Raw genomic sequence first — 12,143 nt, forward strand, 5'->3', positions numbered from 1 at the left:
ATGGGAGTGGATCACCTTGAGTCCTCCAGTTGCAGCCAGGTCTTCAGTTGATTTCAGCCATGGCTGATATCTTGACTGCAAACCACCCAACTAAGCTGTTCCTAAATTCTTGACCCACAGAAACTGTGAGAATAATAAATGCTTGTTGTTGTTTCAAGCCACTAAATTCAGGGGTAGTTTACAGAGCAATATATAACTAAAACATGTAGATACTAATACAACTTTCTTGGAAAAACAATTAGTTTTTATAAATGAATGAATGTGTGAACATTCAAATCAGAGCATTACCAGAGAAAGAGAATTAGTTAACTAGGGGATCATTTCTTCTAGTGATGCTTTCCTGACTTCCCCAGAGCTGTGCTTCAAAAACTTTCACCTGTGGATGGATCATCCCGGGACTCAACTGTAAATGAAGATTCTGATTCAACAGGTCTGAGAATCTGCATTTTTAGCAAGACTCCAGGTAACGTCAACACTACTGGCTGATGGCTTTTTGTCATGGCATTTACCATGGACTCCATTCATCCTAACACCTGGTGTTCAAGGTTATAGGTGACTTTGTGTCAGAGGCACTGGTGGTACTGAACTTTCCCCAAGTCCTGTGCCTCTTGAAAACAGGGGAGATTACAAAACTACCTCTTCCCAACACACACCTTCAGTGTTCCAAAAAATGACTTCTTGCAAGGAATTCCCCTTCCCCATAAGATTTAGATAAAACCCACCAATGACCTCCTTGTTTACCTATGACAAGGTCAGACACAGACCTTCCAATTCCCATTCTGTGTCTCATGAATGATTAGCCATTGGTCCCCACTGGCCAGTGTGGACAAAATGCCATCAATGTGACTTGACCAAACTCTGCTCAGGCTCCTCACCTTCCCCCAGGCCCCTGGACTTTGGTCCTTTCTTGCATGTAGGAATGCAGAACAGCCTCTCTATAAGACCTGCTCCAGAGAATGCAATGGCCACAAACAGAGACTGAGCCACTGTTTGATCATGCCACTGCCTCATCCCACTCCCCCACATGGTTCTTGGTAGGCTTCTCTACTCCATATGAAAGAAAGACCTTTTTCTGCTGACCTCAGAGATGCACACTGATCCCATGGTTATGGCACTCTCTGCATTGCTATAGTCTCCTTCCCTAATGCTGCAGTTTCCTTTCCTAGAGCAAGAGTCTCCCCACCCTTGTTGCAATAATCCTTTTGCATATCATCTCTCCTTACCTGAGGTCAATTTATTTTCTCTTTGCTTTTCTTTTTTTTGAGATGGAGTCTTGCTCTGTTGCCCAGGCTGGAGTGCAGTGGTGCAATCTCGGCTCACTGCAACCTCTGCCTCCCAGGTTCAAGCAATTCTCCTGCCTCAGTCTCCTAAGTAGCTGGAATTGCAGGTGTGTACCACCAGGCCCGGCTAATTTTTGTATTTTTAGTAGAGACCTCGTCACCATGTTGACCAGGCTGGCCTCGAACTCCTGACCTCAGGTGATCCACCTGCCTCGGCCTCCCAAAGTGCTGGGATAACAGGCTTGAGCCATCTTACCCTGCCCCATTATGCTTTGAGGGATTTACTTCTTTGGGTTTGAGATGTAGATCCCTTGAAAATCTGGAATCTCTTGTCTGAATCTACAGGAAGAACTGCTTTTCCCACATGATTATAATCACCTCCTTAATTATCTGTGTCTCACAGTAGATTGTAAACGGGGACAACAGGGACTGTGTCTGACTTATTTCTCATGTTCCCCTAGACTTTTACAAAGCATTCATGTGGTTAAGTGCTGTATATGTGCTGAACAAGTGAATGATTATTAGAAATATTGAGGGTAGGTGCCATGTTTTGAGATTCTGGAATATTTTAAAATGTGCAATTTACCTACATTGTTTAGGAAATTAATATAGATAAATTTAGCCTAGTCATTTGACCATATATCTCTCCAAATTGTCCTTTCAATAAGAAGAGTCTCATATTCAAAATAGGGTATTTGGATAATCAGCATCTAAGCTTTGTTTCCATTGTGAATGAGTCTCCACTAAGCATCGCCTATGTCTCTGAAATAAAAGTCCTTCAAACCACAGGATCTAAGCACTAGAAAAATATTAAGAGAAAAATTTGAAAGAAATTTCCTAAACACAGTGCTAGGAACGTTCAATCATAGGAGAAATCTTTTCCCACTGAGCAGTATATTGCTATCAGAACCTGGAAAATAATAAGCAAAGTACATTTAAATGGAAAAAATTACTCCTTTCAATAATTCTAGCTTTCGAAGTATGTATAGAAAGAAATTCAGAGCTAATGGATCAACTTTAGTGAGCCTAAGCAAAAACCAATTTGGAAAACCCACACTTCAATTAACCTGAAATGAAAACTGGGGTGACAGAAAAAAAGATACAGCTAATAGAAGACATTAAATTAGTGCTTTTCTTGACCCAAGAGACAAAAGAAGAAATAAATTTATCATGATTTACCTTTCACATAGAGGAAAAATATCTGAATACTTTCCAAAATATTAATTTGTTTCCAAAGTGCTTAATGATTAGGTATATTCCTATTTTATTTTTTCTGCAGCTATTGTAAAAGGGGTTGAGTTACTGATTTTTGTGGGCTTTTTTTGTTTTTGTTGTTGTTGTTGTTTTGAGATGGAGCCTCGCTATGTTACCCAGGCTGGAGTGCAGTGGCACGATCTCAGCTCACTGCAACCTCCGCCTCCCGGGTTCAAGTGATTCTCCTGCCTCAGCCTTCCAAGTAGCTGCGATTACAGGCACGCCATCACAGCCCCGCTAATTTTTGTATTTTTAGTAGAGACAGGGTTTCACCGTGTTGGCCAGACTGGTCTCAAACTCCTGACCTCAGGTGATCTGCTCACCTCAGCCTCCCAAAGTGCTGAGATTACAGGCATGAGAGACAATGCCCGGCCTGAGTTGTTGATTTCATTCTCAGCCTGGTCGCTGTTGGTATATAGAAGAGCTACTGATTTGTGTACATTGATTTTGTATCCAGAAACTTTGCAGAATTATTTTATCAGTTCCAGGAGCTTTCTGAAGGAGCCTTTCGGGTTTTCTAGCTAAGCAATCATATCATCGGCAAACAGCAACAGTTTGACTTCCTCTTTACCAATTTGGATGCCCTTTTTTTCTTTCTCTTGTCTGATTGCTCTGGCTAGGACTTCTAGTACTATGTTGAAGAGGAGTGGTGACAGTGGGCATCTTTAAGGAAAACTACGAAACACTGCTGAAGGAAATCATAGACAACACAAACAAATGGAAACACACCCCAAGCTCATGCTCGTGGATAGGTAGAATCAATATTGTGAAACGGACCATACTGCCAAAAGCAATCTACAATTCAATGCAATTCCCCTCAAAATATCACTATCATTCTTCACAGAATTAGAAAAAAAAATCTTAAAATTCATATGGAATGAAAAAAGAGCCCGCACAGCCAAAGCAAGATTAAGCAAAAAGAACAAATCTGGAGACATCACACTACCTGGTTTCAAAGTATACTATAAGGCCATAGTCACCAAAACAGTATCATACTGGCATAAAAATAGGCACATAGACCAATGGAACAGAATAGAGAACCAAGAAATAAACCCTAATACTTACAGCCAACTGATCTTCAACAAAGTAAACAAAAACGTAAAGTAGGGGAAAGACACCCTATTCAACAAATGATGCTGGGAAAAATGGCAAGTCACATGTGGAAGAATGAAACTGGATCCGCATCCCTTAGGTTATACAAAAATCAACTCAAGATGGATCAGGAACTTAAATCTAAGACCTGAAACTATAAAACTTCTAGAGACAACACAGGAAAAACTCTTCTAGACATTGGCTTAGGCAAGGATTTCATGACCAAGAACCCATTTAAGCAAATGCAATAAAAACAAAGATAAATAGTTTGGACTTAATTAAACCAAAGAGCGTTTGCACGGCAAAAGGAACAGTCAGCAGAGTAAACAGACAACCCACAGAGTGGGAGAAAATCTTCACAATCCATACACCTGACAAAGGACTAACACCCAGAATCTACAATGAACTCAAACAAATTAGCAAGAAAAAACCAAACAGTCCCATCAAAAAGTGGGTTAAGGACATGAATAGACATTTCTCAGAAGAGGATATACAAATGGCCAACAAACATATGAAAAAATGCTCGGCATCACTAATAATCAGGGAAATGCAAATCAAAACCGCGATGCGATACCACCTTACTCCTGGAAGAATGGCCATAACCAAAAAATCAAAAAATAGGCCTGGCATGGTGGCCCACACCTGTAATCTCAGCACTTTGGGAAGCCGAGGTGGGCGGATCACCTGAGGTCAGGAATTTGAGACTAGCCTGACCAATATGGTGAAACTCTGTCCTGTCTCTACTAAAAAATACAAAAATTAGGCAAGCATGGTGGTGCATGCCTGTAATTCCAGCTACTCGGGAGGCTGAGGAAGGAGAATCGCTTGAACCTGGGATGCAGAGGTTGCAGTGAGCCGAGATTGTGCCACTGCACTCCAGCCTGGGCAACAGAGCAAGACTCTGTCTCAAAAACAAAACAAAACAAATAAATAAATAAATAAATAATAGATGTTGGCATGGATGCAGTGAACAGGGAACACTTCTACACTGTTGATGGGAATGTAAACTAGTACAATCACTATGGAAAACAGTGTGGAGATTCCTTAAAGAACTAAAAGTAGATCTACCATTTGATCCAGCAATCTCACTGCTGGGTATCTACCAAGAGGAAAAGAAGTCACTATATGAAAAAGATACTTGTGCATGCATGTTTATAGCAGCACAATTTGCAATTGCAAAACCGTGGAACCAACTCAAATGCCCATCCCATCAATCAATGAGTGGATAAAGAAACTGTGAGATATATATAGATACTCATACACACATACATACACACACATACACGATGGAATACTCCTCAGCCATAAAAAGGAATGAGTTAATGGCATTCACAGTGACCTGGATGAGTTTGGAGGCTATTATTCTAAGTGAAGTAACTCAAGAATGGAAAAACAAACATCATATGTCCTCACTCATGTGTGTGGGCTAAGCTATGAGGATGCAAAGGCATAAGAAAGACACAATGGATTTTGGAGACTCAGGGGGAAAGGGTTGGAAGGAGGTGAGAGATAAAAGATCACAAATTGGGTGCAGTGTATACTGCTTGGGTGATAGGTGTGCCAAAATCTCACAAATCACCACCATAGAACTTATTCATGTAACCAAGCACCACCTGTTCTCCAATAACCTGTGGAAATAATTTTTTTAGAAAGAAAGGGTGCTTAATGAGACTTTTGGTCTACTTACTGATCTAAAGAAAACATGTGGTGGTAAATGGTTTGAAAACATAGCTCAAATTATTTTCTCCCTGCATCTATGCCCTTTTGCAGTGTGAGTTTGTAGCTCCTGGCAACAGAGGTGTAGTTTTTTGTTTTGTGTGTTTGTGTTTTTCCCCACCCATTGTATCTCAACTAGCCTTGTGACTTGCTTCGACAAGTAGAATGAAGCGCATGGGATATTGTGTCAGTTCCAAGTCTAGTATCAAGAGGATTTGCACATTCTGTTCATTCTCCTGGAACCAGGCCACTACCATTAAACCAGCTTGGACTTTTTCTGATGATGCTGGGAGCCATGTGGAAGAAAACCAAGGTGCCCCAGCTTGCTCACAGCCAGTTCTGGAAGCAAAAGTATCTGGCCTGCCTGCAGCAAGCCAAAGACTCACTAGTGAGCTCAGGCAACACAGACCAAGTCAGAACCACTTGGCTGACCCCTGGAGTAATGAATCATTGCCTTAAGTTTTTGGGTGTTTTTCCAGTTCACTCATAAAAAAGATTCACTCATTAATTGTCAAAGAAATTCAAACTAAACCAGCAAAGTCGGACCATTTATTGTCTAATAGATGGATGAAAATAAACAAGGATGTTCATTCACAGAGTTTGTAATTATATGGAAAGCTGGAAGGTGCAACTTTTTTAGAAGACAATTTGGCAATATGTATTAAATTTTCAAATGTGCCAGCTATTACTCTTCTTGGATAGTATTCTAAGAAAATTATATAAATATGTGATGATTTATTAACCTCATTTATAACACTAATGTTAGAGAATCAATGTGAATGTTCTTCAACAAGCAATGTGTTTTTAAAAAATATTATGGTATATCCATGCAACGGAGTACTGAGCAGTCATTCAAAATGATATTATATGCTGACATGGAAAGACTGCCACACTATTGTCACCGTTATTAAATAATTATTAGAATAATAGGATATTTCTATTTTTTGACATTTAACAAAAAAACTATGAATAGAAAGTATTTAGAACAATATGCTTTGAAATATCAGCTATTATTTCTAGGAATGAGGTTATAAGTGATTTTCATTTTCTGTTTATACATCTGAATAACTTAATTCTATTGATTGATTAATTGATTGATTGAGACAGGGTCTCACTCTGTCACCCAGGCTGGAGTGCAGTGGCACCATCATGGCTCACTGCAACCTCTGCCACCTGAGTTCAAGCGCTTCTCCCTCCCAAAGAGCTGGCATTACAGTCCTGAGCCACCGCACTGGGCTGAATCATTTAGTTTTAAACAAAAGTATTTGTCATGCTTAAATTCTGGAAAATTATGTCTACTTTTTAAATGGTTTTAAATTCCTTTATTAGGTACAACATTAAACTAAATTGACCTGTTTGATTACAGGTTTTTATTCTGAAGAATGCATTTCTTTGTTGTTGACAAAAACAAGGAAATGCTTTCTTCAGAATAAAGAAATGCGTTCTAATTTTAAATGAGTATAAAATTGGGGCCAGACGTGGTGGCTCACGCCTATAATCCTAGTGCTTTGGGAGGCCCGGGCAGACGGATTGCCTGAGCTCAGAAGTTCAAAACCAGCCTGGCCAACATGGTGAAACCCCATCTCTACTAAAATATAAAAAATTAGCTGGGTGTGGTGGTGGATGCTTGTAGTCCCAGCTACTCGAGCATCTGAGGCATGAGAATGGCTTGAACCCGGGAGGCAGAGGTTGCAGTGAGCCAAGATTGTGCCACTCCTCTCCAGCCTGGGCAACAGTGTGAGATTGTCTCAAAAAAAAAAAAAATTAAAGATTCCTTATTTGTTTTTGTAAATATGAGAGGGAAAGTTTCCCATACATCAAGAATGGCCTGGAAATAGCAGTATATTAATCAGTAAATTTTGGTGTTTCAAACGGAGATGTTTGATCCAGAAAAACTAAAGAACATTCATCATGACACAGATTTGTTTTTCCATTTAATCAAATCAAGAGGGTCTTTCAATATTTTTGTAAGAGGGCTGGAAATAAAGAGGAAACTTGTACAAATTAATCAACAACATTAATCAAATGCCTACTGTGTACAGGAATTATTCTGGTTGCAAGTGAGAGACCTATAAATCTAAAATGGTCTTTTTTTAAAAAATGAGTTTACTTGCTAATGCAATTTAAGAGTCCAAGAATTAACTCTTTTCAGATGTATGACATAAGACTCAACGTGACCAGGACTGTTTCTGTGTTTTTATTTTTTGGTGTTGGCTCCTCCTCAGAAAGAATCTCTCTTGTGATTGCTTCCAAGATGGGTTCCAACATACTTCATCATTCAGACCCAGTGGTAAAAAGACAATGTTCCTCGCAGAACAGTTTTAAAACATTTCCTGATGTGAAATCATGTGCCATCCAATTACCCTTCCTGGAAGAGTAAATGTGCTTGCGGTTTTAAACCAGAGGTGGGATTAAGCTCTTCAAATCACAATGCTCAAGAGAAGTGATTGAGGAGCTTTCCCAGAGGAAAATTACAGTAAACTGTTATAGCTAAAGAATAGTGAAGGGATTCTAGGTGATAAAATTAATAGATGTTCACTACAGTCCTCTAGAAGATTATTTAGAGAATAAAAAGACGTTTAAAATGCATTCCTAGCCACAAAATTATCACATAGAAAAAGGGAATAAACTACAGATACATGACAAATAATTGCAATTAAAGACTCAGAATTCTAAATTATCACATAGAAGCAAGGAATAAACTACAGATACATGAAAAATAATTGCAATTAAAGACTCAGAATTCTAAGTGGTAAGTTAGTTGTACAAATAACAAATGCATCTCAGAGGAGAAAACATCACTGTGTGTTTCAATGATTAGCCAAATGTTATCCCTTCATTTAATGGTTTTGGTAATAGCATGATGCTTTAAAATGTTCCTGCTCAACTAGGCTTTTTTGAATTCTTGAGTTTTAACCATGCCGTTAAGTGATTTGTCTTTGGGCCTTAGACCCAAGATGTGAGGTTTTGAAATAATTTTCCTGTGATTGCAATAAAGATAATAAATTGATTATCATTTGAAATGCTTTTCCATTGAGTTTGAATGCCTTTCTTTTTTCTTTCTTGAACATATATAATGGAAAACATCTTTATAATTATTCCCAAGTACTGAAATTTTAATCTCCATTGTGTAATTGAAATTTTCTCTGCCGCTAAGTGGTTTTTCTGGATCCTTAACAGGCTAAGAACATCTAAATGTTGATCATTTTCTCAAGGGAAAAGAGGAAAAACATATATAGGGAGAGTAAGTCTTTGTTGTTATTGTTGTTGTTGTAAAGATAATTCTCTCTTCAGTTTCCATTGCCATTTTTTTGTGAACCTTTTTTAAAAAACACTACTTTTTTTCTTACTTAAATTGCCTAAGTATCTATTCATTAAACGAATATTTATTGAATGCAAAACATCAGCATATGCCAGGCTAATAGAAGCTGTACTAAAAGCTGCATATACAGTGGTGGACAAAACAGTCATAAGTCTCTATCATCAAAGAGTTTATAGTCTAGGGAAGAAGACACAAAATAAAAAAGTAAAAAATATAAACAAACAGAAAAAGCTATTGATATGTTATATATTATAACATATTATTGATATTATATGTTGTAATAAACTATAAAAGAATTAACAAATGCAATGATAGAAAATAATGTGGTGTGGGCAAGGTGAGATTGAGAAACTTAATTTGATAGGATTTTCATAATGCCTCTCTGAAGAGGTGACATTTAAATAGAAACCTAAAAGATGAGAAGGGCATGTGAAAAGCAGAGTAATAAGTACTCCGTGCAGGAGATCGAGAGTTCCCTGCAAGGGGAACAGCTCAAGCAAAGGCCCTGGGGTGTAAATGAGTTCTCCATGTTTAAGGAACAACAGCGGGGACGGTGTGCCTGGAACATCAGAGGGCAAGTTGGAGTGAGGTATGAGGTGCATTTGGAGAGGCAAGTAGAGATCTGACCATATGGGGGCTTATAAGCCTATGATCAAGAATTTGGATTTTATTGAAAATCCAAAAGAACTAAAAGAAAGAACTAAAAGAACTAAAATACTAAAAGAACGCCATTAACGTGTTTTAAGCAGTGAAGAATTACGGCCCGATAGATATTTTTAAAGATAACTCTGTCTGCCATGCAGTGAATAGATTGAATGAGGCAAAGCTGAAAATGGGAAGAACAGTAAAGAGGCTGCTGTAACACTTAGCCATGGCTTATTTCAAGGTGTGGGTAGGAAGCAGTGCCACCGGGATGAGTTGATGGATTGGATGTGGAAGGTGAATAGAAGGACAATGATGCCAGTTTTCTGGCTTAAGTCATCAGAGAGGTGGTGGCTCTCCAAAACTGTGAAGATGCATCAGTCAGGATCTTGGCAGGAAACAGATGGTACGCTCAGACAAGATCACTGATGAAAGTTTAATGGCAGGCGCTGTTTACAAAGCAGTGGACAGAGTTAAGAGAAACAAACAAGGGATGGTGAAGGACTCCAGAACTACCAATGCAAGGAGCCATTATCCTTCCTAGGTCTGAAAGGTCAAGTGGAGTAGTCACTTCCTGAAACTGAGACTTGTAGTTGTAACCAGAGCTAAAAAAAAGAAAACAAAAAAAAGTTCCATGAAAGTTGTGACTTTCATGTAGAAATGCAGCCACTACCAACTCAAGGCTGGCAGGAAGGGAGCCAGGGAACTCAATACCCCAACTTTTCTCTCCTCCTGCCCTCCAATCTCCTGCCCGACCTCACCACCAACAAACCCGAAATAGAAGCCGAAATCCAAAGTTGACCACTGATGCAGCCTATACAGGTAGCAGCATCCTGGGCTCAAAGCAGGGTGGAGAAAGCTACAGAGAGAATAGAGGGTGTAAATGGAGAATGCTCAGTACCGATAGCTAGTAGAGGAACTATTTTGGGGAGTGGGAATCAAAAGTCACATTTTGTACTCATTAAGTTTGAGACATCTGTGAAATATAAATTGATATTTCAGGTAGAAATATGAGTCTACAACTCGGAAGAGAGATTTGCGTTGAAAATTAAAATAGGGAAGTTATCAGCATCTAGGTTGTTTTTAAAGCAATAGGAGAGATGAGATAACTGAGACAGTTTAGAGAGAGATTTAAAAAAGCAGGAGTAAGAGCTAGAATCCAGTATTTGGATGTAGAGTGAGAGTCTAGAAAGGTAGTGGAAAAATTAGAAGAGTGGGATATCAAGAAATGCAAGAATGGAAAGTGGCAGAAGATATAGTAAGTAGGTAAGTATGTTGAATGCAACTGAGTGGTCAGTAAAATAAATACAGAAATGTGTTCATTGGAGTCAGTGAAAGTAATAGACAATCTTTGACTCCTTTTTTACTTTTCAAAATCATATTTTTAAAAATCTTTAGGCCAGGTACAGTGGCTCACGCCTGTAATCCCAGCACTTTAGGAGGCCGAGGTGGGTCAATCATGAGGTCAGCAGTTCGAGACCAGCCTGGCCAACATGGTGAAACCCTTTCTCTACTAAAAATACAAAAAGTTAGCCGGGCGTGGTGGCACATGCCTGTAATCCCAGCTACTCGGGAGGCTGAGGCAGGAGAATCACTTGAACCTGGGAGGCAGAGGTTGCAGTGAGCCAAGATCACGCCACTGCACTCCAGCATGGGTGACAGAGTGAAATTCCTTCTCAAAAAAAAAACAAAAACAAAAACAAAAACAAAAAAAACTTTAAACAACTTTACATGTTTTATAAAAGTATATAAAGTACACTAAATTTTAAAACTTTAGGAAACAACAGCAGTTCAATTGATATTTTTAATCATATATTAATAAAAATCAGGTCCCCAAACAATGTGAGCACCAAGTTCTACCACAAAGAAACACAAGGCCCAGACATGTTTATAGGCAAGTTTTACCAACCCCTAAAGGACAAATTACTCCAATATGTTAAGAAATCTATTTCCTTGATCTTCATAAAGTGACCCTATAATTCACATGGAAGAAAAAGGGCCAAAAAGAGTCTAGAAATGCACTTTTCAAAGTGTGATTAGAAATTCTTAGGGGTTCCCAAGAACCTTTTGGGAAGGGTCAGGACGGGGTCCATGAGGTCAAAACCATTTTCATAACAATGCTGAAACGTTATTTGCCATATTCACTCTCATTCTCTCATTAGTGTACTGTGGAGTTTTCCAGAGGTTACATAATATGTGATATCATGATAGATTGAATGAAGAAGCAGGTAGGAGGCTCTAGCTATCTTCAATTAAACAGATATGATAATCTAGCTATCTTCTATTAAGCCAGGCATTTTTTAAAATGGCAAAACTGTAAAACAATGCCATTCTTCTAAATGTTTGCTTTGGAAAATTTATTACCTTTATTTAAAAAACGTTATATTAACATGTAATGGGTTTGCTAATATTACTTTTAAATGAATTCATAAATAAGCATTAAATATCTTAATTTTTAATTTCTAATAGAGCAAATATTGATGGATATAATCCACATTTAAAAAACTCTTTGGAATTTTCAGTAATTTCTAAAAATGTAAGGGGTTCCTGAGACCAAAAGTTTGAGAACTTCTGGCTTAGCATAAAAAAGGAAGAAAAATAGAGGGTAGCCTTTTCTCTCTGAATATCAAGACTGACTGTAAAGCTAGGGTAATTAAATATATAGCAGTAAAAATGAAAACATTTATCCTTTGCCAGTTTTGGGCTAGGAGGTGAAGAAACAAGAACTCTCACATGCTGCTAGTGGCATGGTGAATGGTTCAACTGCTATGGAGAGTGATTTGGCAATGTTGAAGATATGCATAACTTAGGGCCTGGTATTCCAGTTCTACATATAA

The 12,143-nt window shown here is 38.4% G+C and overlaps 1 protein-coding gene across 7 annotated transcripts in view; it reads right to left on the minus strand.

The window, feature by feature from the left end:
- Positions 1-12,143, minus strand: part of MAP10 (microtubule associated protein 10) — a 104,372-nt gene that overhangs the window by 76,739 nt on the left and 15,490 nt on the right. The gene's annotated exons all lie outside the window — the stretch shown is intronic.

This window comes from Pan paniscus, chromosome 1, assembly GCF_029289425.2.
Source record: "Pan paniscus chromosome 1, NHGRI_mPanPan1-v2.0_pri, whole genome shotgun sequence".
NCBI classification, from domain to species: Eukaryota; Metazoa; Chordata; class Mammalia; order Primates; family Hominidae; genus Pan; species Pan paniscus.